The sequence below is a fragment of the Pelodiscus sinensis genome, chromosome 31 (genome assembly GCF_049634645.1).
Source record: "Pelodiscus sinensis isolate JC-2024 chromosome 31, ASM4963464v1, whole genome shotgun sequence".
In the NCBI taxonomy this organism is placed as follows: domain Eukaryota; kingdom Metazoa; phylum Chordata; order Testudines; family Trionychidae; genus Pelodiscus; species Pelodiscus sinensis.
In genome coordinates this window covers 9,199,666-9,225,000 of record NC_134741.1, presented here as the reverse complement: position 1 = coordinate 9,225,000, position 25,335 = coordinate 9,199,666, and the positions used below count along the sequence as shown (strand labels likewise).

Here is a 25,335-nt window from a genome sequence, read left to right as displayed (position 1 = left end):
AGGGGCCGTGCACAGCTTGACCTTCTCCTCACAAACAGGGAGGAACTAATAGGGGACGTAGAGGTGGGTGACAACCTGGGAAGCAGTGATCATGAGATGGTAGATTTCAGGATCCTGACCAAAGGAAGGAAAGAGAGTAGTAAAATACACACCTTGGACTTCAAAAAAGCAGATTTTGACTCCCTCAGAGATCTGATGGAAAGAATCCCCTGGGATGTTAACATGAAGGGGAAAGGAGTCCAGGACAGCTGGCAGTATTTTAAAGAAGACTTATTGAAGGCACAAAAAGAAACCATCCCGACACGTAGCAAGAGAGGCAAACCTGGTAGGAGACCGGATTGGCTTACAGGGGAAATCCTTGGTGTACTTAAGCACAAAAAGGAAGCTTACAGAAAGTGGAAACTTGGACAAATGACTAGGGAGGAGCTTAAATGTATAGTTCGAGAATGCCGGGGGGTTATCAGGAAGGCGAAAGCGCAAATGGAGTTGCGACTGGCTAAGGATGTGAAGGATAACAAGAAAGGTTTCTACAGGCATGTCAACAAGAAGAAGGTGATCAGAGAGGGTGTGCAGTCCCTAATGGATGAAGGAGGTAACCTAGTGACAGAGGATGTGGGGAAAGCTGAAGTACTCAATGCTTTCTTTGCCTCTGTATTCACGGACAAGGTCGGCTCCTGGACTTCTGTGCTAAGCGACGCAAGATGGGAAGAAGATGGACAGCCCTTGGTGGGTAAAGAACAGGTTAGGAACTATTTAGAAAAACTAAACGTACACAAATCCATGGGTCCAGACTTAATGCACCCAAGGGTACTGAAGGAGTTGGCAAATGTCATTGAGGAGCCTTTGGCCATTATCTTTGAAAAGTCGTGGAGATCGGGCGAAATCCCGGATGATTGGAAAAAGGCAAATGTAGTGCCCATCTTCAAAAAAGGGAAGAAGGACGATCCAGGGAACTATAGGCCGGTCAGTCTTACCTCGGTTCCTGGAAAAATCATGGAAGGGATCATAAAGGAGTCCATTTTGAGACACTTGAATGAGAGGAAAGTGATCAGGAATAGTCAGCATGGATTCACAAAGGGCAAGTCGTGCTTGACCAATCTGATTAGCTTCTATGATGAGGTAACTGGCTCAGTGGACATGGGAAAGTCAGTGGATGTTATATACCTTGACTTTAGCAAGGCTTTTGATACGGTCTCCCACAATATTCTTGCCAGCAAGTTAAGGGAATGCGGATTGGATAAATGGACGGTAAGATGGATAGAAAGATGGCTAGAAGGCCGGGCCCAGCGGGTAGTGATCAACGGTTCAATGTCAGGATGGAGGTCGGTTTCTAGTGGAGTGCCCCAAGGTTCGGTTCTAGGACCGGTTTTGTTCAATATCTTTATTAATGACCTGGATGAGGGGATAGATTGCACCCTCAGCAAGTTTGCAGATGACACTAAGCTAGGGGGAGAGGTAGATACGCTTAAGGGCAGAGATAGGGTCCAGAGTGACTTGGACAAATTGGAGGATTGGGCCACTAGAAATCTCATGAGATTCAACAAAGACAAGTGTAGAGTCCTGCACTTGGGACGGAAGAATCCCAAGCATAGTTACAGGCTGGGGACCAACCAGTTAAGTAGTAGTTCTGCAGAAAAGGACCTGGGGGTTACAGTGGATGAGAAGCTAGATATGAGTCAACAGTGTGCCCTTGTAGCCAAGAAAGCTAATGGCATATTAGGATGCATTAAGAGGAGCATTGCCAGCAGATCCAGAGATGTCATTATTCCCCTTTATTTGGCTTTGGTGAGGCCACATCTGGAGTACTGTGTCCAGTTCTGGGCCCCCCACTACAAAAAGGATGCGGACGCATTGGAGAGGGTCCAGCGGAGGGCAACCAAAATGATTAGGGGTCTGGAGCATATGACCTACGAGGAGAGGCTGAGGGACTTGGGTCTGTTTAGTCTGCAGAAGCGAAGAGTGAGGGGGGACTTGATAGCAGCCTTCAACTTCCTGAAGGGAGGTTCCAAAGAGGATGGAGAGAGGCTGTTCTCAGTAGTGACAGATGGCAGAACAAGGAGCAATGGTCTCAAGTTGTGGTGGGAGAGGTCCAGATTGGATATTAGGAAAAACTATTTTACTAGGAGGGTAGTGAAGCATTGGAATGGGTTACCTAGGGAAGTAGTGGAGTCTCCATCCCTAGAGGTGTTTAAGTCTCGGCTTGACAAAGCCCTGGCCGGGTTGATTTAGATGGGATTGGTCCTGCCTAGAGCGGAGGGCTGGACTTGACGACCTTCTGAGGTCTCTTCCAGTTCTGATTCTATGGTAAGGGGATGGTTGGATGAAATAACATGATCTTGGTAACTAATTGACCATTCATTTCCAGTTGGAAATAGGTCAATGGAGGGATGATAGGAGTTGCTATAGGGAACTTTCTGGGTGTCTGGCTGGTGAGTCTTGCCCACATGCTCAGGGTTTAGCTGATCGCCATATTTGGGGTCAGGAAGGAATTTTCCTCCAGGGTAGATTGGCAGAGGCCCTGGAGGTTTTTCGCCTTCCTCTGTAGCATTGGGCACAGATCACAGCTGAAGGACTCTCTGCATGTTGGGGCCTTCAAAGTATTGGAAGGCTTCAATATCTGAGACATAGGTGAGAGGATTATTCTAAGAGGGGTGGGCGAGATTCTGTGGCCTGCACTGTGCAGGGGGTCAGACTAGATGATCATAATGGTCCCTTCTGACCTTAAAGTCTATGAGTCTTGTTGCTGGTCTTCTCCCCCTACCCATCAGCAGCTGCTGTCCCTTTTAGCCATTCGATCAGCTCAGGCAGGCAGGCAGGAAATGGGGCAAAGTAGCCAGACAAGGTGAGGGAGGTGGGGAAATTCTGATCTCTGCATCTCCCCCTGTGAGGGTTTGTCTACACGTCATTCCTCTTTCCAGAGAGCAATGCAAATTCAGCTGAGTGACATTGCAAATGAAGCGGAGAGTTGCATAATCATGTCTGGCTGCTATTTCGAAATATGCTATTTTGAACTAACAGGCGCTGTCTAAACACAGTTCTTTGGAAAGAAAACCCTTCTTTCAAAATCCCCCTTACTTCTTATGAAATGAGGTTTAAGGGTTAGTTCTGATGAAGGGTTTTTTCCCACAATAAGCGTATCTCAACAGCGTTTTGTATTTCAAAATAAAGTATTTTGAAATAGCACTGGTCTGTGAATATGCAAATGAAGTGCAGAATATTTAAATCCCAGCTTCATTTACAATTTTGAGTGTCTACATTTGCATCCCTCGCAGGTTCTTTAGGTACTGACACTCCCAGGGAATCATAACGGCACTTGGCGCTGGCTCTCCTATCCCAGCAATTGCAGTCAGAGCCCTGCCTTGCCAGTGCCAGTCACAGGTGCCTCTGCACCCGCTCCAGGCTTGTGTTTTGCTTCTTCCAAATACCCCTCTCCAATCAGCCTTTTCCTGAACCAGCAGTTCCATGGGTGGTCAAGGGAGACCTCTTCTGTGTCCCAGAAGGGGATAGGAAAATGTGAGCAAAGGTTCTGAAAGGCACCAGTGGGACTGGAACCCAGAATCTCCTGTTTAGGAGGCAGGTGCTTTAGCCAACTAAGACATGGGGCCTGCACTATGCTGAGGTTTATCAGTTATTTCTCTTGAAACAACCACACCTTAACAGTGCTATTTTGAAATAGTGCCATAACACGAATATGCAAATGAAGCACAGGATATTTAAATCCCAGCTTCCTTTACTATTTTGAATGTCTTCATTTGCATCCCTCTCTCGAAAGGTAGACATGACCGAACTGCCTTGTGGGCGCCAAGGGGAGTCACAAGAAGTGAAGACCCCGTGTTTCTGCCTGGTTGCAAACCAGGAACTTTCCATGTGTTAGGCTAAGCCATGGTGCCCAGGAAAACATGAGCAAAGGTTACAACAAGGCACCACTGGGATTTGAACCCCAGATCTCCTGTTTATGAGGTAGCTGCTTTAGCAAGGTAAGCCATGGTGCCCCTTTTAGTTGCACCCCAATATAGAGTTTTTCCAGGATAACTTTTGTATCTGGGAAAAACTCTGCCCCGTCCATGGAACAGGTCAACTTTTTGAGATCAGTTTCCAAAAAAGTGGACGTGTTCTTTCAGAAGCCCTGTATTCCTCATTTTATTAGGAATAAGGACTCTTCTGAAACAGGAGGTTTTCCCAACATTTCGGCCTTTGTGGATGGACCAAATGTCAGAAAAGCCTCTTCTGAAAAAAAGTGTCTCCAAAACTGTTCTAATTTATGGTCCCAGACAACACATTCGAATTCCAAGGTGCAGCCATTCCCCATTTCCCTCCAGCCTTGGACGGGTCTCAAGGCCTGTGCAGCCGAAGAAATGTGATTAGCAGCTCATACCCACAAACTTTTTGTCAATTGCAGTGTAGCCTAAGGGTCACTTACCAAGCACGCAGGACAGTCCACCACTCTCCCAGCTGAGCTATGGAAGGGGGCCTGAGTGCTGCTGGTTTGTCCATGTTGGCCCGTCTACAAGTGTCAGGGCCTGTGCTCCCCCAAGCGAGTGGCATCGCAGAAGAACCCAGGAGCACAGGGGAGCTTCCCATGCAGAAGGACCCCTGAGCTAGATCCATTCATGCCACAGCAAAAGTAAAATAGCTGGGTTCTTCTCATGGGTCTCTTCTTGTTTCAGTGTCTCTAGGGGTGCAGAAGGGGCAGACCCAAAAGAACCAAACCGGTCAAGTGCATCTGGGTCCAGCCTCTCACTTGTGCTGCTCCCTCTCCCAGACTGTTCCTACGCCCAAGGCAATAGCTCCACACCCAATGGATGGGTTAGCAGAGGCCAGGGGGCAATAGGCAGAGCCTGGCAGCTGCTGGGACCGGACCTGAGGGCATCAGGGGAAGCAGCAAGAAACACAAACTCAGCCCCCTGCATCTCTAGCCAGGCTGGTGGGTTTCATGGCCCCAGCTCATCTGAGCCAGCCGGATGAGAGACCGAGCCCCAGTGGGCACCAGACACCCAGCAGAAGGCACAAAAATCTCTTCTCACCAGCCTGAGGACAAGAAACCTAAAGCAGGAGGGTTTTGCAACAACCAGCCTAGGAAAATCCCACTGACAGTTCAACTCAGGTTGCAAAGTTCAGAGCCCTGAGTGCTGCCCCTTGCAGCATGGGACAAACAGCTGATGTTTTTGGTGGGCACCTGGGGCTCTCAGCGCTCAGGCTGCCTCTGCTCTCCCGGCTCCCTCCAGCTGCCCCATTCCAGCTGCCTGTTTAAGTTTTGTTTTTACTTAAGTATCAGCTCTAGTAGAAGCCGTGTGACACTCTCCCCTCCCCCATCACAGCATGGACAGGTCGCCACCCCCAACCAGACTCTGGAATGGCCCCCTGCATTTCCCTGGCCCCATGGGGCTGGCAGGAAAGAGGCCAGGGCCAGGCTAGAGCCAGGGGAAGCAGAAGACAGGGAGAGCCCCAGTCTACACAGCTCCTTTTTGTGCAAAAGCCTCTTGTGCAAAAACGGACCCCAATTAATTATGCAAATGAGCATGGCAATATGCTAATCTGTGCTACATTTGCATGAGCTTTTGCAGAGGAGAGGTGCAGTATGGAGATAGCCTAGGTGGTAGAGAGCTATGAAGTGACATAGACTCAGGAAAAATCCCTGGGCTGCAATTCTTAGTTACACACAATAAGAATAACTCACCAGCTCAGATGTGATTTCTAAACCCCCAAACAAGGAAAATAATAAAACCTGATGGACTAGGGCAGTGGTCCCCAATGCCGTACCCGCAGGCGCCATGGTGCCGGCTGGGCCATTTATGTGGCCTGCGGAGCAATCTGGGCTGGCCTGGGCATGCGGCAGGTGCCAGCCCCAGGAGCATGGGCGGCCCTTGCCCGGGGTCACAGCACATGCCGGTGCTGGCCCCAGGCACACGGTGCCTGGAAAGCCCCTGCCTGGGGTCACGGCACAGGCTGGTGCCGGCCCTGGCTCCGGGGTCGTGGCACAATCCGGTGCTGGCCCCGGGCGCGTGGCGCATGCTTGGCCCCGCCCCCAGGCACGTGGCCCATGAGCGGCCCCGCCCTTGGAGGCGCAGTGCGTGAGCGGCCCTGCCCCCAGGCACCCAGCATCCCCAAGACATTGGGGACCACTGGACTAGGGAAACTTTTTTCTACCCACACATTGCAGGAAGTCCAGTTGTCTGCAAGTCAAGGCTGTGTGGCCTAATGGATAAGGCGTCTGACTTCGGATCAGAAGATTGAGGGTTCGAGTCCCTTCACAGTTGCGTTTACCTTCCTTTGTCTGTGCTCATGGATCCTGATGTTGCTGCCCTGGAAAGGTCCTATGTGACAATGTGGTTCTTCTATAACCCCATTAGAAGGCCTGTAGTTCTAAATTATGGGGGATATTGCGGGGTGTGGGGGTTACTGGCTTGTGAAAGCAGGACTGGGGGTGCCAGGAGAGAAGTGGCAGCCTGGCCTGGAGGGTGGAGCATCAGCCAGCAGGGAGGGGGTCTGATCAGGGCACAGAGATCCTGAATAAACATTGAAAAGCCTTATAAATATCCCTGCTGCTGCCAGTGCCAGTGAGGTTTAAGGCACTGCCATGTGTCGAAATGGAGAGAGCCTGGTGCATTCACCATCCGGAATGAGAATATGGATACAAAATTCCAAAGATGGCGTCGGCTTTCTGAAAATAAACGAGCCCCTTTCCAGTACACGATGTGGTGGTGCAGGGTTTATTGGATTACTCTGGTTCTGCTGGTGGAAGCAGGGCTGGCTGGGGAAAGGGGGGAGCAGTGGGGCTGGCTGGGAAAGATGGGGGGGAGAACTGATGGGAGGAAGCAGGGCTGGTGTGGGCAGCACGGCTGGCGGGGGTAGATCAGGAGGAGAAGTGGGGGAGAACCGCCAGGCCGATAGAAGGTGGGGGTGATTGGGGATGTCCAGGGGGGAAGCAGGGGGAAGAGAATCGGCTGGCGGGCTGTGGGACTGATCCAGGCGCATGCAGATCCTGGGGCGCTGCCAGTCCCATGCATGGTCCTGGCGGAGCACGAAGGAGTCTGGCCTCCCAGATTCCATTTTGCCACCCCCCTCGAGTAGTGTTGTTTGTCTGTGTGATAGTCTGGTTTGGATCTGTCTCTGTCTGCTGGATAATTGATTTTGCTAGGTGTAAATCAGCTAAGGCGGTGGGGTCTGATTGGTTAGATAATTCTGTTACAGTATGTTCTGATTGGTTAGTGAAATTATACTAAAATAATTGGTTAAGGAACAACTAAGCAGTATTGAGTTTCTCTATATAAACTAGGGTCCAAGAAGGGGACCAGCAAGAAGAAGGAAAAGGGGAGAAGAGAAGAGGAAAGACCTTGAAGCAGAACTCACCTCCAAGGCAGCCTAAGATGAGAACAGCCAGAACTCCTCTGCACTACAGTTTGCTGTGTGAATACTGTGGTAGGTGACATTGGGAAACAAACCCTGAGTGAACCTCTTGGGTCACAGCTGCTGGAACAATGAGGTAAGATGAACGAGTGGGGAGCTGTCATGTGAAAGTTTAGACTGGCTTCCCTGACTGGGAATCAAACCCAGCCCACAGCAGTGAAAGTGCTGAATCCTAACCACTAGACCATCAGGGACACATGCGTAGCCAGCTTTCCTTAGCTACAGGCCACTTTCTGTCCCCTTCAGGATGAGGGTCCATTTTCCATTGCCCAGAGGGGACAAGACAGAAACCAAACAGAACATCAGAACAGCCAGACTGGGCCATGCCAGTTGTCCAACTAGCCCAGGATCCTGTCTCACAACAGCAGCCAATTTCATTGCCCAGTGGGAATCCTCAGGACAGACAATAGTTCAGTGATCCCTCCTGTCGCCCATTCCTAGCTTCTAGAATTCACCAGCTTGGGACACCTGCCCTGTCCATCCTGGTTAAATGCCATTGATTGACCTTTCCTGCATTAAATTATCCAGTTCTGTTTTGGACCTTCTTGTAGATTTCACCTTCACAAGATCCTCTGGCAAGGAGTTCCACTGGGCGCAAAAATGCTTCCTTGTGGTTTATTTTTAACTTGGTTGCTTACCAGTTTCATTCTCTCACCCAGGATCTTGAGTAGGAGAAAAAAAATCTTATTTGCTTTCTGCACCCCTGTCATCATTACGTAAACCTCTGTCCCGTTGCCCCTTAGTCGTCCCTTTCCCAGGCTGAGAAGAAGAGGTTCTATGAACTCCTGGGAGCTGCTGTTCCAAAGAAGAGGCATTTCCCGTGGAAAAGATGGCCAAGCCCAATCCCCTACACAGAGCCCCAGAAAATCCCAATGGACACTGGGCACTTGTAAAGCTCCCTCTCGGGCAGCGCTACGGAATGGATCCGGCTGGCCATCGGGCTGACTAACGCCATCAACAGACGAGTCCCCGTGAGACTTCTCAGCCCAAGTGCAGAGACTGTGGAGTCTCCCGCTCCCAGCCCAGTGGCAGAGGGGCAGCGCCCTGAGGAGGCGGGTCCCGAGGCAGCGGAGACCTTTGAAGGGAGCGGAGATGGAAGGTCAGAAGGAAGGAGAACAAGTCACCTCTTCCCAGGTGGGATGTGGTGGGAAACTACCAGATCCGGTGCAAGCCGAGCTCCAAGGGCTGGTTCCTGCTCTGGTGGCTCCTTGCAGGGCCTGGCTTGAGAAGCGCCAAGGAGCCGTGTGTGGCCAGGAGAAAGGGTGCAGAAGGAACGTGGATGCAGGAGCAGGGTGGGGGAGCAGGAACAAGGGAGGGTGTCAAAGGAAGCTGGGGGTGTTGGGTGGGAAGAAAACGAGGGGAATGGGGTGGCTGGGGTCTGGGCATGAGGTGGGACATTATGTAGTTTTGTGTCCCCATGTGGCAAAAGCACCAGCCACACTGCCCCTAATGTAAACAGCCACAGTAGTGGCACTTCCAGGGTGGGCCCTGGACCGTGTGGCTGCAACAACCTGGTCCCAGGTAAGGCACCACTGAGAAGTCTCAGCCCCAACCCTGCCTCCTCCCATCTCAGCCTAACCTGTTTATCTGTCTGCTACATGCTCCTGAAAGCCAGCACACAGGCCGCCCAGCCCTGCACCAGGGGGCAGACCCTGCAACTGCCTTGTGGGCACCCAGGGGAACCACAGTAAGAGCAGACCCTGTGTTTCTGTCTGGCTTTGAACCAGGGACCTTTTGCATATTAGGCAAATGTAATAACCACTACACCACAGAAACACACTTAACAGTGATTTCTGCTGCTGCACTTCAACTTGGGCAAATATTCGGTTGCTAACCCTTTGGCCAACAGCGATTGCTGCAGGGCAAAGGAATTCCCTGTTGTCAATTTTGTGGCCTCAGGAAGGGACCAAACTGAAGGAGGCCGGGCCCCAGCCTGGGGACTCCAACCTAAACCCTGAGGGGCTGCTGTGCTTGGCACTGGCAAGGCAGGGCTCTGACTGCAATTGCTGGGACAGGCGAGCCAGCGCCAAGTGCCCTTGTGATTCCCTGGGGGTGTCAATGCGCAGAGACCCCGTAAGTCCAACCTCTACAGCTCCTGCAACCGTGGAGAGTGACTCTCGTCCCCCCTCCCTTGGGATGGGCAATGGCAACAGGTGGAGGAGCTGGGAGAGAAGTCCCAGAGAGCAGCCCCATGACTAAGCTGGCCAAGCAGCTGCTGGGTATGGGGGAGGTGAGGGAGGCAGCCCCCAGTGGTGCCTGGCCAATGTGTCTGCTCTCCCTGCCATCCCTCCCTACATAGCTGGAGTTGGCCATGTCCCCACAGCAGGAAGCCGAAGGGGGCAAAGAGCAGAAGTGCTGGAAGCTGCTGGGGGGTGGCCTCTGGGTTTGATTTAGTGAGTCTTAGTTGGACTTGCTAAATCAAACGCTGTAAGATCGATTGTGGCCATTCATTCCCAGCTGGACGTGGTCCTTGTTCTTCTGCAGGACACGGCCAAAGGAGAGTAAGGACGAGCCAATGGGCATCCAGATCAGATCATACCCTTGTTGAATGGTTGGAAACAGAAACCAGACACACACACAGAGCCGGTTTGAATTGGTTCCAGCTGAGGGACGGGTTTGTCTGGTTTATGTGCATTGGCACTAGAGCACGTGAGGGGTTTGTGGCCATTTGAAGAATCCCTGGTCAATAGAAATGCAAAGTGTGACACACCTGGAGATGTAAAAGTTTCATTTCAATTGATGAGATTTTTACGGGGGCACTTGTTACACCCCCAGAGCAACCGTGTGTTTGTATCCAGTGTTGGGAACGGAGCAGGAAACGAGGCTTTTGTGTGACTCACAGCTCAGGTGGGAGGGGCCCTCACTGACCCCAGAGTGTGACTGGTCCTAACAAGGGATTTATCCTGAAAGCAGCAGAGCTGGGGCAGGACAGAGAGTCCTGGGAGATGAAGCAGCTGGAGGGAGCCGGGAGAGCAGAGGCCAGCCTGAGAGCTGAGAGTCAGAGGTGCCCACTCCACTTTCACACCACAGGTCCTATAGTGTAAGGGGCAGCACTCAGGACTCTGAATCCTGCAATCTGAGTTCAAATTTCAGTGGGACCTGCTTGGGGATCAGCTGGTTGTTACAAGGTGCTTCAGCTTCTATGCCCTGAGGTTCAAGGAAGAGAGTTTTGTTCCTCTTGCTGGGTGTCTGAGGCCACTGGAGCTCCATCTCCAGACTGAGCAGGCGGGCAGGAAGGGCCTGATGACATCACAGCTGCAGGGCAGGTCACCCACCTGGCCCCTGGGCTCAGCCTGTGCTGGAGGCATCCAGAAAGTGTGAGCGCATCAGAGGGGGGATTGGGGGAAGGGTCCTGAGTCCTGGCTCCCAGCCACGCACCTTGGCACAAAGACCAACGGCCCCTGCACAAAGTGCATTGTGGGAATAAGAGTTGGGGCAGCAGGAAAGGGGCCGGCCCCTCAGCACCACGGCGTAGGCAGGAGAAGATGGGAATGAATCCTGCTACCTCTGCCATGGCCTGGCCCAGGAGGGCTGGGGTCTAGCAGCTTTTCACCCCAGCTTTGTGGGAGGCCAAGTAGGAAGGGGCCTCTGGAGGCTCATAGCCCCCTGGCCTGCGGTGTCTGTGGAATGGGGGGGAAGACACACACTTGTCACTGGGGAACAGGGTGCATGGATCCCACTCGTTCCTGCAGAAAATGAAACACGCTGAGCATTTTGCAGAGAACAGGCCAGAGCCCTTCTCCTGTCCCTGGAGAGATGGAAATGGGGCCGTTCCTTGTGGGGAAAGAAGTGGGTGTGTCGGGAGTGGCTTTCGAGTTCAAACCTCTCCACAGACCAGAACCCCACATTAGGGGCAAGAAAGAGCCTTGAGTCAGGCAGTGGAGAACACTTGGCACCTGTTACCCTGAGATGGGATATTAGGAAGCATTTCACACACAGCCTGGCTAGCTCAGTTGGTAGAGCATGAGACTCTTAATCTCAGGGTCATGGGTTCAAGCCCCATGCAGAGTGGTGCCCTTCCTTAACTCACATTCTCAGCCTGTGAGCAATTGGCTCTCAGTTTTTACCAGGGTTTTAGAAAGAAAAAGTCTAGTCCTGGGGTCCAGCTTTAGGAGAACCAACTGCAATTTCCATCTTCTGAGGAGAAGGGAAGAGAATTTTCTTCTCCTCGGTTCTAGCCACATCAGCCCAGGGAGGAGAAAAAATAACCCTCTGCCCGCTGATTGTCCCCCGTCAGCTTCTGTAGCTTCACCTCCTTCCACAGCAGCTCCAGCTTTGAGCTACAAATCTCAAGGGGCTGGTGAGGAAATTAGGCGCTTCCCTGAGAACAAGAGGTGGAGTGTTCACAAGGTGCATCCCCCTCCCCTGCAGAGCAGGGTGTTAGAAAGAGCCAGGAACAGAACAGTCGGCCAAGTTCCATTCCTTGAAATGTGTTTCTGTGGTGTAGTGGTTATCATGTTTGCCTAACTCACAAAAGGTCCCCAGTTCAAAACCAGGCAGAAACACAGGGTCTTCTCTTATTGCAGTGCCCAGGTAACTGCAGCCGCTGCTGACCAGCCTGTTGATGAGCCCAACATTCCTGTGACAGAGGGGGGGTAACGTCAGCTGATAATGCCCCTAGGTGCCAACCTGGGGAAGCCAGATAAATTAGGCCAGGCAGCTGCTTGTGCCTTGGCCTCCCCTGCCCTGGGAGGCTGGTGCATTGGGCCGGCTCTGCGTGCTGCCTCCCTTGTGTGACTTGCCCAGTGTGCACAGGCCAAATGTCGGAAAAGCCTCTTCCAAAAAAAAAAAAAGCAGAAGAAAAAGCTGCACAAATTGGGTTTTGAAGTTTGCGTAGCTTTTCCCAGAAGAGCAGTGTAGGGCAGACATAGCCTGAGTGTTGCTCAGCACTGATAGGAGACAGGGAGGGATAAAACGATCTAATGGCACCTGAAGCCTTTCAGAACAACTCCTAGCCCCAACCACAAGAACCAGCCCTTCCCTCCATCCTCACTGGGGTCTGCTGGGAACTGTCTGGACTCAAGCCCACCCCAGTTTCACCCTAAGGATTGCCTGTTCTGTAAAAGCTGCGCCCTGGAAATGAGAAAGCAGCTAAAGTGACACTCGTGGGACTTGAACCCACAAACTCTGAATGTCTAGCTGGGCTCACATGAATCACTGCAGCTTAAAATAGTGCTAGAAAAGTAGCCATGTTAGTCTAGGGTAGCTGAAACAAAATACAGAAAAAAAAACCAGTTTCTTGTCATTTCAACCAGCAAGGACATAATCTCAAGGACTTAATTACCTGCATCCTGCTTCAAAAGCCTTTTGAAACTGCACTTTAAAGGGAATCCTCTGAACTATTATTCATGCTAAAATTCGACATTTACGGAGGGGTCCTAACAAAGACTCTAGTTATCTTACCCATTACAAAGATAGCTTCCCCAATTATCACCTCTAATATCATTAGCTCACAGACATTTACCTTCCCCCCTGCATCCCCATTCTGTTCTGAAATTTGATTTGTCCTTTCCATATGTGTTCGGTTTTTTTAATTGTATCCTTTGCTATATATGGTTGTGACCATCATCATCTAATAAACCATCTTGTTAGTCTTTAAAATGCTACATAGTCCTGTATTTTGTTGCAGCTTAAAAGTCCAACTTGCTTTCCATTGCACCACAGAGCCTGATATCTCCACTCTCTGCTTTGCAGCATGGCAATTGCTGGGGGGAAAGAAAGGGGAGCCAGGTCTGTCTCTTTGGGGAGAGCAGGTAGGAAGAGAGAGGGGGCCATTGAGCCCCTGACAGTGAAAATAAGGGATAAGAGCTGAGCTGCAGTTGGAGAATGTGGGCATCGATCCCACTGCCTCTCGCATGCTAAGCAAGCGCTCTACCACTTGAGCTAATTCCCCTGCTGCATTAGCAAAAGCCTTCTTGGAGGCTCTTCCCTTCTCCACAGCGACGTCTGTCATCTAGGTCAGTTAGTCGTGGGAAAGGAAAAGGCTCCGAAAAGGCCTCAAGGGCAACTCTCAAGGAGACTCCCTGCAGCAAAGCCATGGGGGGGGGGAGGAGAGTGGGGCTCTGAGATGGCCCCTGCCCTGCAGCCTGTCCCACCTGGCCATTGTCATGGACTCTCTGTGAGGTCATCACCTCCCAACCTCCTTTAGCCAATAAGCTGAGGGGCTGCAAAAGGCCCTTGTGATGTCACTGCCACACCCACCCCTGCCCTCAAGGGCTTCCATTAAAAGCATTTCTGGAAAAACATGCCAGTCTAGATGTAGCCATGGTGTAAGAGGCAGCACTCAGAGCTCTGAATCATGTGATCCGAGTTCAAATCTCTGTGGGACTTGCTGGGGTTGGGCTGGTTGCTGCAAAACCCTCCAACTTTATGAGCTTTGGGCTCCTTATCTGCAGGCTCCCCAGAGAGAGAGTTCTGTGCCTCCTGCTGGGTGTCTGATGCCCCCTGGAGCTCAGTCTGATGCTATGGTCTGCCTGGCTGAGATGGGCTGGGCCCTAAAACTTAACCTGCCTGGAGCTTGCTGCTTTCCCTTGTGGTCTCTTTTGTGGTCCACAGGAGCTGCCAGGCTCTGACTCTTGCCCCCCTAGTGCTAGCAGGTGCCCCCCCCCTCCAAACAATCTTTTAAATTGTTCTTTCTGGTCCCTCTCAGGGTGTTTTTCTCCTCAGCAGCAGCGCACAAGAGAGAAGCTGTTGCCAGTGGCCCTGCAAGACAAGATGAGCTTTGCCTGCCCCCCTCAGCCTGACTCGCCACTTGGCCCCATTCCTGCCTCTCTTCCCAGTGGCCGAAAGGGGCTGCGGCTGCTGCCGACAGGGAAGAAGCTGGGAGGCAAGGTGCTGGCAGCAAGAGATTCCGGCTGCTTCTTTGCCCTGGGTCTCAGTGCACCATGCCGGCCACCAGCCACCTTGACCAAACCTCAAAGCATCTGGACTAGTGAGCCCACATCACAGTATGTTGCTAGTGGCCCTGTCAGAGAAGAGGCGCCTTTCTGAAAGGGCCATTTGTGAGCTCAGTTCCTGAAGGCCGGCTAGCTCAGTTGGTTAGAGCGTGGTGCTAATAACACCAAGGTCATGGGTTCAAGCCCTGTGTTGGCCCCATTGTTGTTCACTGCAGTGACTGGTTCCTCTTTCTCTCCCCCCTCCCCACACACACACTTTAGCTGCCTGCTATGGACAGGGAAGCAGAAACACGCAAAAGGCTGAGAGCTTTGCAGGACTGAGGCCAGAGAACTGGTAGGAGGGGGATCCAGCCTGCACAGACCCATTGGCTAAAAGGGTCAGGCCAGCTTTCCCCTAATGGCAGGGAAAACTCTTCTCTTCCCTCCATTGTCCCCAGTGGGGTGACCTGATCCCAAATTCCTGCTGCTGCAGTGGCTGGCCCAAGGCTCCTCCAGCCCAAGCCACAGAGGGAGGCTCCATATGTCCAGGTGATGGGACCATGTGCCCAGCCCACAGAGCTGCTGCCAACCACCTGGTCACCTGCTTCAGTGGCCCAGCAGCCCCTCCCCCAAAACCTGCTCCTGCTCAAGGCCCCCCTGAACCCACCCAGGCTCCTGCTCCTCTGACTTCTGCACTAGCCAGCCCACATCTCAGTGAGTCGCCCGTGGCCCCATCAGAGACGAGCTCGTGGCAGCGGCAGAGACGTCCCTGGAGCTGCCTGTGGGGTCTTTCCCAAAGGGCCCCTCGTGGGCTGCTGGCTCAGCTGTTTAGAGCTTGATGCTGATAACGCCCAGGTTGTGGGTGCAAGCCCCATGCTGGCCACAGGGGTGTCTGGTTTGGTGACTTGCCTTTGTGTAGCTGCCTGCTATGGACAGGGAAGGAGAAAGAAGCCCTGGGAGGTGAAGCAGCGGGAGGGAAGCAAGGAGCAGAGTGTCAGCTGCCAGCCGAGAGTCACAGGTGCCCTCTGCCCCCTGGGACCGCCCCTCCCTGAGCCGCCAGCCCCCTGTCTCTCACCGTGCGCCCCTTGGGGAGTCCACTCGCTCTGGGCTCCGGGGGCCTCCCGCTCCCACAGGGAATGACACAGCCCTGTGCCCTAGCCCAGAGCCACTCCCAGCCCGTGTGAAACAGGAGGGTTCATTGAGCGTCTGACACAGCACAGGGACCCAGGCAGGCAGCAGGGGCTGCGGGTGAGGAGTGAGGGCACCAGAGGGGGCAGGGAAACAAGTAGCACCAAGACTCTTGCCACCAGGGTCTGGCCACCCGACTCCCTGCCCAGGCTGCTGGGCCCCCGACCACTTCAGCTGCCGGGTCAGCCCGGGAGCTAAGGCAGGAATGGGGGGAAGGAGCCAGTCAAACTGCAGGTGGCAGGAAACACCAGTCTCGCCTTCCTGGGCCGGGCACGACGGCATCATGTTTGTGACACGGCTGCCAGACATCCCGGACAGTTAATAACCAGCTAGAGGGGTTTATGGGGAGCTCAGTGTGGGGAGCCTAAGATGAAATATTTAAAGGTCCCTGGTTCAGTCCCAGGCTTTGCCATGTCTCTCGGTGCAGCAGGGCCCTCTCTGGTCCCCTTGCTGTGCTAGTGCCCTGTGACATCCCCTCATCCATCTTAGCCACAGCCCACCACTGGAAACTCCCGTCCATCTGATTAACCCCCTTCACTTCCAACCCTCCCTCAGAGTCCTTGCTTTCTCGGCTAAAGTCCCCTCCCTTGTGCGTGTGGCTGACAGTGGTTACTAGATGGATCCATTTGCATGTAGCTTCACTGAAACCCCCCTTGTTGGCCTGCGCCCAGGTCAGTCCGTGTCACTGGCTCAGGGGTTTCTCCCCCCAGCACGCTGCAGAGAAAGCCCTTGTGTGTGAAAGGGCCTCAGGGAGCCCAGAAACCAAGTTAAAAATAAACTAAAAGGAAACATTTTTGCGCCCAGTGGAACTCCTTGCCAGAGGATGTTGTGAAGGTGAAATCTACAAGAAGGTCCAAAACAGAACTGGATAATTTAATGCAGGAAAGGTCAATCAATGGCTTTTAACCAGGATGGACAGGGCAGGTGTCCCTAGCTGGTATATACCAGAAGCTGGAAATGGGCAACAGGAGGGATCACTTAATAACTGTCTGTCCTGAGGATTCCCTTGGGACAATGAAATTGGCTGCTGTTGTGAGACAGGATCCTGAGCTAGTTGGACAAGTCACATGACCCAGTCTGTCTGCTTTGATGTTCTGTTTGGTTTCTGTTCTTGTCCCCTCTGGGCAAGGGAGAATGGACCTGCCACCCCATCCTGAAGTGGACAGAAAATGGCCTGTGAAAGGCTAGTGTAGGTGAGCAAAGAGGTATGTTTCTTGTGTCCCTGATGGTCTAGTGGTTAGGATCCAGCACTTTCACTGCTGTGGCCTGGGTTCGATTCCCAGTCAGGGAAACCAGCCTGCAGTTTCATGTGACAGCTGCCTGGTCTGTTTTCTCACCTCTGAGACAGCAGCTGTGACCCAAGAGGTTACTTCAGGCTCCTTCCCACCTCTCTGGCACTGCTAAGACAACACTTGCCATTTTCAGAAGGGGCAGAGCTGGGGTCACTCAAACTTCCCCTCCCCTCTGCCATGTGGGCAGCACTGGAGGAAGCTCTGTGGCACACACAGCACTAGCCCAGCAGTTCGCTTTAGTTGTTGAAGGAGACAACACAGAACTGGCTCCAGCCCCCACTCAGTAACCTGGGGAAATGACCCGCCCGGCCCCCCAGGGAGAGGCAACGATTCTCCACTGGCCAGGGCAGAGCCTCCCTCTGACACAGTCATGGAGCCTTCTCCCCCTGTTTTTACCTCTCCCTCTTCACTCAGCTCTCACTGCTCGGTGCTGCCAGGGAGGGGCCTCACTGCTCATCAGTGTTCCTGTTCCAGGAGCAGGTGAGTTTTGTCTTGTGCCCCAATATGGAGGTCGTGTGTCTCTGTTCGGGTGTGAGCCCCTGCAGCGCCTGCCAGTTACTAACAAATATCTTAGCTACACATTATGGGAGAAAGACACTAACCCAAGGGATAATTAACTCTGGGCTACAGCTAGTCTCTGCCTCCCGCAGGGCCACTAGGGAACAGATGGGGGACAAGGCATGAGGCAGATCCAAGGGGCTGGCTAAATCCAGTGTGAGAAGCACATGGAAAAAGACCCAGCAGCAGGTGAGAGAAAAGCATGAAAACATCAGGATCAGGACCAGAGCAGTACGGCTATGTCTACATTGGCAAGATTTTGCGCAAAATCTTGCCGCCTGTCTACACTGGCCGCGAGTATTTTCGCAAGAACACTGAGTTTGTAACGTACAATATCAGTGGTTCTTGCACAAATACTCTGACGCGCCCACTCACGGATAAGCCCTCTTGTGAAAGTATTCTTTCGCAAGAGGGCCAGTGTAGACAGCAACGTTAATTTCTTGCACAACAAACCCCAATGACTAAAATGGCCATCGAACCATCGGAGCTTTCTTAAACAAGAAAGCATCTACATTGGCACAAATGCTTTTGCGCAAAAGCACATGCCAGTGTAGGTGCTCTCGTGTACAAATGCTTTAATGCAAAAATTCTTGCATTAAAAGTATTTGCACAAAGTCATACCAGTGTAGACGTAGCCTACAAGTAAATCCAGGAATTAAACAAAAATCAAAACAAAACAATAACATGAAATCTCTTTTCCTCTCTACTGCAAAACTAATTTTAAACTTTTTGACAGCAGCTAACCATTCAGCCTGTGTTCTCTTCCTCCAGCTTCCCAACAGAAAAGAAAGAACAATCATCAACAGCAAACAGCAATTACATTAAAGCAACACTGTCTGCTTGTTTCATGCTCAGAAGAGAACACTGTCACTCATCCTCATGGATAGCGAGACCAACCACTTTCAGCTATATTTCTCTAGTTACCAACTATAGAAATGATCCCTGAAAGTACAGTCTTATTAGCACCTGCTCCCCTACACACCCACACTCATGTGCATTCACTTTCTCCTCATGAGGAATGTTTTCACACAACACTTAGAAAACTAAAGAACAGAAATAATCTCAGCAAAGTGCTTGTCCCATTCAAACACACTCCACCAGGTTTAGAAATCTGTATATTAGAATATGCTCCATGTCCCTGATTACAGAAACACGCCTCCTGATTAGCATGTGGAGCACCTGGCAGCCAATCAAAATCTCCTGGGCTACGTCTACACTGGCACCCTTTTCCGGAAAAGGGATGCAGATGAGCCAAGTCAGAATTGCAAATGCAGCGGGGATTTAAATTTTTCCCGCTGCATTTGTATGAAAATGGCTGCTGCTTTTTTCCAGCTCGGGGCTTTGCCGGAAAAAAGCGCCAGTCTAGACGGGATCTTTTGGAAAATAAAGCCTTTTCCAGAAGATCCCTTATTCCTCTTAAAATCAGGAAAATTTAAATCCCGCTGCATTTGCAATTCTGACTTGGCTAATCTGCATCCCTTTTCCGGAAAAGGGTGCCAGAGTAGACACAGCCCTGCTGTTTCTTCCTGAAACTGCAGTTCCTGGGGCTCCTCTAAGTCAGTGGTAACAAACGGCCAGTCCGCAGACCAGCAAGGGGCCAAGAACCCCTGCCTGCTGGGCAGAGGTGGAAAGTAATAAAGTAGAAATACTTGATTACGCTACTCAAGACCTTTTTTGGGTATTTGTACTTTACTCAAGTAATTTATTTTTGTTGCACTTTCATTTTTATTCAAGTTATTTTATTTTTTATAGACAATATTGTATTTTTACTCCACTCCCATTTCCAGAGGTGCTGGGTTACTCACGACTTGCATCGTTCTGATTTGCTAAAGCGCAGCTGCATGTGCAAGAACCGAGTCATCCAAGAAATAGCCAATCCACAAGCACAATGCCCCTGCCAAGGAAGAAGCCTTTTAATAAACTGCTCCAACACCTTGTCATTCAAACCCAGTATCCCTGCAGGCTCTGCCAGCCTGAGACCTGAGCGAGCAGGGCGGCTGCCCAGGGCTCCGTGCTGAGGGGGTGCTATGAGCAGTCTCATGTGACCTTACCTGGGGCCAGGCAGCTAAACAGGAGGGAACCCAGCAGCCGTGGTCAGGGGCGACAGAGGCACTAACTTGTGTCAGGTGAATCCTCTGCTCTGGGGGGAGCAGCAGCAGGGTGGGTGGGTGCTGGGGGAAGGGGCTCCCCATTCCCCCTGGGACAGAGGTCCCTGTTGAAGCCCTGTGGGGGGGGGGGGGCAGGCTGTGCTGGAAGAGGCTGGGGGTGGGCGGCCGAGGGGGGTGGGGATTGAAGAAGCGTCTGTGAGGGCACTTGGGCAGCCAGCTCGTCAGTGAGCAGCAGAGCACACGGGCCTGTCGCCCCCCAGCCGAGCCCCCCAGCTGCTCTCCCAGAGCTGTGGCCGACCAGCCTGCACTGCTGCCAGCCCGGGCTCAGCTCTGCCAGCGACCTGCCCAGCTGCCTCCCTGCTGGGGGCTGCAAACGTGTCTGCTGGGGTAGAGAGGAGGGACGTGTCTGCTCGGCCAATGTGAGGGGTGCGCCTTTGGGACAGAGAATTTCTGTCCCATCTCATTGTTTCTTGTCTGGCCCCAGTGGCCTAATGGACACGGCACTATTCTCTAGAGCCAGGGTTTGTGGGTTCAAGTCCCACCTGGGGTATAGAACTGTGACCTTCTGAGGGTTGATTGGGAAGCCTTGGCTTGCTATTCCCCATGGGAACTGAGAGATGGTTTCCTGAGAAGTGCCACATCCTATAGGACAGCAGCTGTCTAGTCCCACCAGCTCCCGGAGTGACTCAGACAGAGCGAGGGGGCTGGAGCAGAGCAGGGTCTGTCTGGTGACAAGGCAGAGCCTGAGGAGGGGCAGCTCTGGCAGAGGCTCAGTAGGAGCAAGGGGGGAGCTACTTTTGCCTGGCCCTTTTCCAAAGCCCTTGAGCATGGGGCTGGCATTGGGGGAAAGTTCCCTCAGCGATGGGATGGGGGGGCTGGCTGGGCTAGGAAGGCGCCGTTCTCCCTGCTCTTGCCCCCAGACGACATGGCTGCCAGGCCTGGGTGTGGGCAGACTGGCAGTTGCTGCACCAACAAGGGCAGGAGGCCCCGCTGATGGGGGGAGGCAGCCCCAGCAGCAGGCACAAGGCTGGGTCAGCATATGGGGGGAGGTGTTCAACTGCGTTTCCCTGCTGACATGGAGCTGGGTTGCCAGGTGTCTGGTTTTGAACCAGACAGTCCAGTATCTGAGCTTTCTGATCAGGAAACAAACTGAGAAAATAGAAATGTCCCTTAGTTTCTAAATAACAATAATGTCGATTGTGGTGTCATGTCAAGTAAGTCCGGTATTTTTGTAGAAACCATCTGGCAACCTACACAGAGCCCAGGTAACAGGACACCTCCCAGTACTCACTGCTGCTAGCAACATCCTCACACCACTCCTCACAGCTCCCCCCACCATGGGGCAGGCAGAAGGGAGGGACAAAGGCTGAGAAAGGGCCTTGTCTGACCTCACACAGCCAGTCTGGGACAGCACTGGGACCAGGACCCAGATGCTGAAACTCCCCCTCAGTCTGGAGTTTCACACCCTGACTGATCAGAATAACGTGACCTCCAGTGAGATACAGCCCCACAGCCCAGCCTAGGGATGGCTCAGCCAGTGGGTTAGAAGCACCGGGACACAGAGAGACTCAGGAGCTGCTCAGAGACAACCACTGGCGAGAAGCAGAATAATTCCCCGAGCAGACGAGAAGTTCTGGCTCATTTGCTGGGACTTAAGGAGAACAAGGAAGTCCTGAGTCTCCTCCCTGTGACTTCCTCCCAGCTCAGCCAATCAGAACTGGGACTAGAACTGGAAGGCTGTGTCCACACTGATGGGCTGTGTCTACACCAGTGGGTTATTGTGCAAGAAGGGCCGTTCTTCTGCAGAGCATCCACACGGCCCACTCGCTCTTGTGCAAGAAATTTTACAGTAAAGCGTGGTAAGAGAGGGCTTCTTGCACAAGAGCTCTGCTCTTTTCTAACAGGTGTAAGTCCTCTTGTGCAAGAGGGCAGTGTGGATGCGGGACAAGGGTTTCTTGTGCAAGAAAGCCCTATAGCTAAAATGGCCATCAGAGCTTTCTTGCACAGGAGAGTATAGATCCTCTTGCACAAAAGCACATCTCACACATGCCACCAGACATAGCCAAAGGGACCTTCAGAGATGAAGTCCAGTCCATAGCAGGGCAAATCACCATCCAGATGGATGTCTGTCCAAAACAGGAAGCTACCAGGAGTGGGGTTTGAACCCACGCAGACAAACATCTATTGGATCTTAAGTCCAACACCTTAACCACTCGGCCATCCTGGTGATAGAAAAATGGCTAGATGTGTGCAAGTTCTCTCCCAAATAGCCCAGGGACTCGCTCTGACAACATCTTCCCAGCCCGTCCCTGTGCCAGGGCTTCCCAATGAAAGGGTGAGAGAGCCGCCCCCTTCTCACCAGTGAGGAGGGAAGCAGGGAAAAGGGAAACCAAACAAGAGAAAACCCAACGTCCCCAGGGATTCCGAGGGACAAAGGCCTGGTGGGGAAAATACCCCCCCACATTCACCTAGGCTATGTCTACACTACCAGGTTCTTGCACTAGAAATATGCAAATGAGCCTAAGTGTGGAATATAATGGAGCCTCATTTGCATACCTAATGAGCTGCCATTTTTGTAGAAGCGGTTCTTGCACCAGAGAGAGCTGTCTACACTGCCCCTTCTTGTGCAAGAAATCCCCTCGTTTTCAATGCCACTATTCCTGAAAATAATCGTCGTAGCGGCATTGCACAAGAGGGTTTTTCTTGCTCAAGAAGGGGCAGTGTAGACAGCTCCCTCTGGAGCAAGAGCCTTTTCTGCAAAAAAGGTCGCTCATTAGGTATGCAAATGAGGCTCGGCGATATTCGACGCTTAGCCTCATTTGCATTTTTCTCAAGCAAGAATCTGTGAGTGTAGACAGAGCCCTAGTGTTTTCCCTGCCTTGCATTTGGCCAGCCCCCATGGATCAGGCCAGTGATTGCTAACCTTTTTTTTTATACCATGGATGGCCAAACCCATTCACAAACTTTTGCCAGACCGGTAACATTACATTTACATATCTGCATATCCATTATGCAAATAACAAATCTGCAAAAGGAAATAATCTGTTGCCGGGCCCTAACAGATCAGTGTTTGCAGGTATCTACACTTAAAAAAATTCACAGAAGAAATTCCCCTCAGGCTGCTGGAGGGGGCAGCTCCTCCCCCGGGGGGACTGGAGCCTGCAGAGGGAGGGGCGCAGGGAGAGGCACCCACAGAGGCAGGGGGCATTTGGGACACCCTGGTTATAAACTTTAGAAATTTTGTTGGGGCAGAGGAGTTGGTGCCCCCAAGTGCCACCACCAGTCACCTCTGCTCCCCTCCTGCCCCATGGGGGTGGGGGCTCTGCCATTGTATCTCCCCCCTTCCTTCTGTACAAGCCCTGCCCTGTATCTCCCCCTCCCCTGCCAGGCTGCTCTTGCTCCCCCAGTCTCCTCCCAACCTCCCCTGTCCCCTTTCCTTTCCTGTGACCCCCCCCCCCGAGTTTCCCTCCATTGCACCCCTGCTCCCAGCCACCCCATGCCTGGCATGATCCCCCCAACCTCCCTTCAGCACCTCCTGCCTCCACTTCCTGCCCCACCTCACACGTCTCTGTTCCCCTTCACCTCTCTTATCTGCCCCCACCCCTCTTGATCCCCCTCCCAACCCTCTCTGGGATGGCTCCCCCCGCCCCGCACGAGCTGGTAGCAGCTTCCCTGGCCCCAGGCTGGGATCACAGCCCCCTCTGCTGAGAGCAGCCCTGGGCCAGATCCTCCCACTGCAGCCCTGGGGGGTCTGCTCTCTGAGAAGAGGAGGGGGGGGTCTCTCCTACCTGCCCCCCCCGATGCTGCCCACCCTGGGGCGGGGGCTGGGCCGGGCAGGGGCTGTCCAGGCTGGGGGCGCTGCCATGGGAAAGGTTCCCAGGGAGCAGCTTTCTACATCCCACCAGCCCTGCGGGAGATTCCCCCTCCTGGCTGCAGCCCGGGATCCGGGGGCCCAGCAGTGCTGCACCCAATGCTGGGGCACAGGGATCCGCCCGCAGCCATTTCCAGGGGCCCTGCAAGCAGAGGGCAGGAAAGGAGCCAGGCTGAGGCTTTGCAGAGAGCAGGCCGGGGACCTGGCAGGAGGCGGCTCCAGTGAGCACAGAGCCTGCGCAGGGCCAGCCTGCTGGGAGGGGAGCAGGAGCATCCAGCACCATTCAGGCCAGAGGCAGCCGACACTGGGGGAGCTCTGAGACTCCAGGGTAAAGGCCTCCAGCCCCGGGATTAGGTGGCCCTGGAACAAGGCCCTCTGGAGTAGCATTGTGGCCAGGGGGTTCTGACCCACAGGGGGGCTGGCCCCAGAGCCCAGGGCCTGGGAGTCTGGTCAGCAAGTGAGACTCGCCCGTCAGTCCAAGCTGCTTTCTTCCCGGCTGCCGTTCCTGCCTGTCCTGTGCCAGCCCTGAGCAGGCCAGTGGGGCAGGACGGGGGGTGTCAGTGGGGCCCTGCTCTCAGTCCGTCCCTCACAGGCCCTGTGGGCTGCTGGAGGGCTGAGCCCGTCGCCCAGGCCTGGCGCGGGGATGGAACATGGGGCACGTTTCCCCCTGTGTGCGTGTGCGGGGGCAGGAGGGAGCCACACGGGCCCGGCTGAAGGTTTTGTGCTGGGGCTGGAGGCTTGAGCCTGAGCTGTCGGCCTCAGCGGGACTTGCTCCTCCCCCCTCTCCTGCCTTGCTGCCTCCTTTGGCCAGCAGCGCTCAGGGGCAGCCGGGAGAGCCGGCACCAAGGGCAGAGGAGGCCGAGGCACAAGCCCCTCAGAGGGGACAGGCCTGAGGCCTCTGGCTTGCCCAGGCTCAGGCCAAGGGGCTTTCTGTGGTGCCGGGCGGGGAGGGAGGCCAGGCCCAGGCCGGTGGGAGAAGGGGCAGCGCCTGCCAGGGCAGCAAGGGGAGCTGCAGGGAGCGAGACGCGGCGTTTCTGCCTGGATCACTCAAGGGTCCTTCTGCGGGTGAAGCGCCTGTGACACCCCTGTGCTGCTGGGTTCCTCTGCCCCTCCCCTGGGAGGCCGTCCCCTTCGGGGGGCTCTTGCCCTGACACTCGTCCAAGGGCCACCTGGGCAAAGCAGCCTGCCCCAGGCACCTTCCATAGCTCAGCTGGCAGAGCAGAGGCCTGTGGCGGGTGCTTGGCAAGTGTCCTTAGGTTGCTGATTCAACTCCAGCTGAAAGGAGAGATTCTTCTCCCTCCCCCTGGCTACAGGCTCGGCCTTAGGACCAGGCGGCTGCCTTGGGTCTGTCCCTTTGGGGCCTGGGGCTACAATTGACAGAAAGGTTTTGGGTACCAGCTGCCCATTAAATGTCTTGGGCTGCACAGACCTTGAGTCATGGCAAGAGCTGGAGGGGAATGGGGAACGGCTGCACTTTGGAATGGGAAGGGGGTGTCTGGCACCATAACATAGAACAGTTTTAAAGCTGCTTCCAAGGAGGGCACCATGGCTTAGTTGGCTAAAGCACCTGCCTAGTAAGCAGGAGATCCTGGGTTCAACTCCCAGTGGTGCCTTCTTGCCAGGTCAGTGGGTCTTTTCTTCCCACTATTCTTCAACATGTATCTGGAGTTGGTTTTACCTTCAGTTGAGCTTGGTGGTGCCCTCACAGTGGGAGTAGGACAGTAGCAAAGAGCAAGACGTGTCCTAGGGGTTTGATTTAGTGAGGCTTAGCTAGACTTGCTAAATCAAGCTCTGGAAGATGGATTGCAGCAGCGATCTCCACCTGAGTGAAGACATGGCCTAATGGTGCAATTAGTTAGATGCCGACACTAACAGCGCCACTGCTGGTGACTCACAGAGGCTACATCTACACTAGAAGTTTTCTCCTTAAAAAAATATGTTAATGAGGGATTCAATTGCATGAGTCACAATCTCATTTGCATATTTTCAGCCAATGGGATTGTTGTGCAAAAACAAGCCATGTGAACATTTTTTTT

At 53.3% G+C, this 25,335-nt stretch overlaps 1 protein-coding gene and 8 non-coding genes across 9 annotated transcripts in view; 5 read left to right on the top strand and 4 right to left on the bottom strand.

The window, feature by feature from the left end:
- LOC142821521 (uncharacterized) overlaps positions 1 to 25,335 on the bottom strand; it is a 414,847-nt gene that overhangs the window by 125,888 nt on the left and 263,624 nt on the right.
- Positions 6,185 to 6,257, top strand: TRNAR-UCG (transfer RNA arginine (anticodon UCG)). Its single transcript has one exon. It is a non-coding gene; the product is annotated as a tRNA-Arg (tRNA).
- TRNAE-UUC (transfer RNA glutamic acid (anticodon UUC)) lies at positions 7,530 to 7,601 on the bottom strand. The gene has a single exon. It is a non-coding gene; the product is annotated as a tRNA-Glu (tRNA).
- TRNAK-CUU (transfer RNA lysine (anticodon CUU)) lies at positions 11,346 to 11,418 on the top strand. The gene has a single exon. It is a non-coding gene; the product is annotated as a tRNA-Lys (tRNA).
- Positions 14,427 to 14,500, top strand: TRNAI-AAU (transfer RNA isoleucine (anticodon AAU)). The gene has a single exon. It is a non-coding gene; the product is annotated as a tRNA-Ile (tRNA).
- On the top strand, positions 16,690 to 16,761 carry TRNAE-UUC (transfer RNA glutamic acid (anticodon UUC)). The gene has a single exon. It is a non-coding gene; the product is annotated as a tRNA-Glu (tRNA).
- On the bottom strand, positions 18,063 to 18,278 carry LOC142821712 (small nucleolar RNA U3). Its single transcript, XR_012898398.1, has one exon. It is a non-coding gene; the product is annotated as a small nucleolar RNA U3 (small nucleolar RNA).
- On the bottom strand, positions 21,573 to 21,655 carry TRNAL-UAA (transfer RNA leucine (anticodon UAA)). Its single transcript has one exon. It is a non-coding gene; the product is annotated as a tRNA-Leu (tRNA).
- Positions 24,839 to 24,912, top strand: TRNAT-AGU (transfer RNA threonine (anticodon AGU)). The gene has a single exon. It is a non-coding gene; the product is annotated as a tRNA-Thr (tRNA).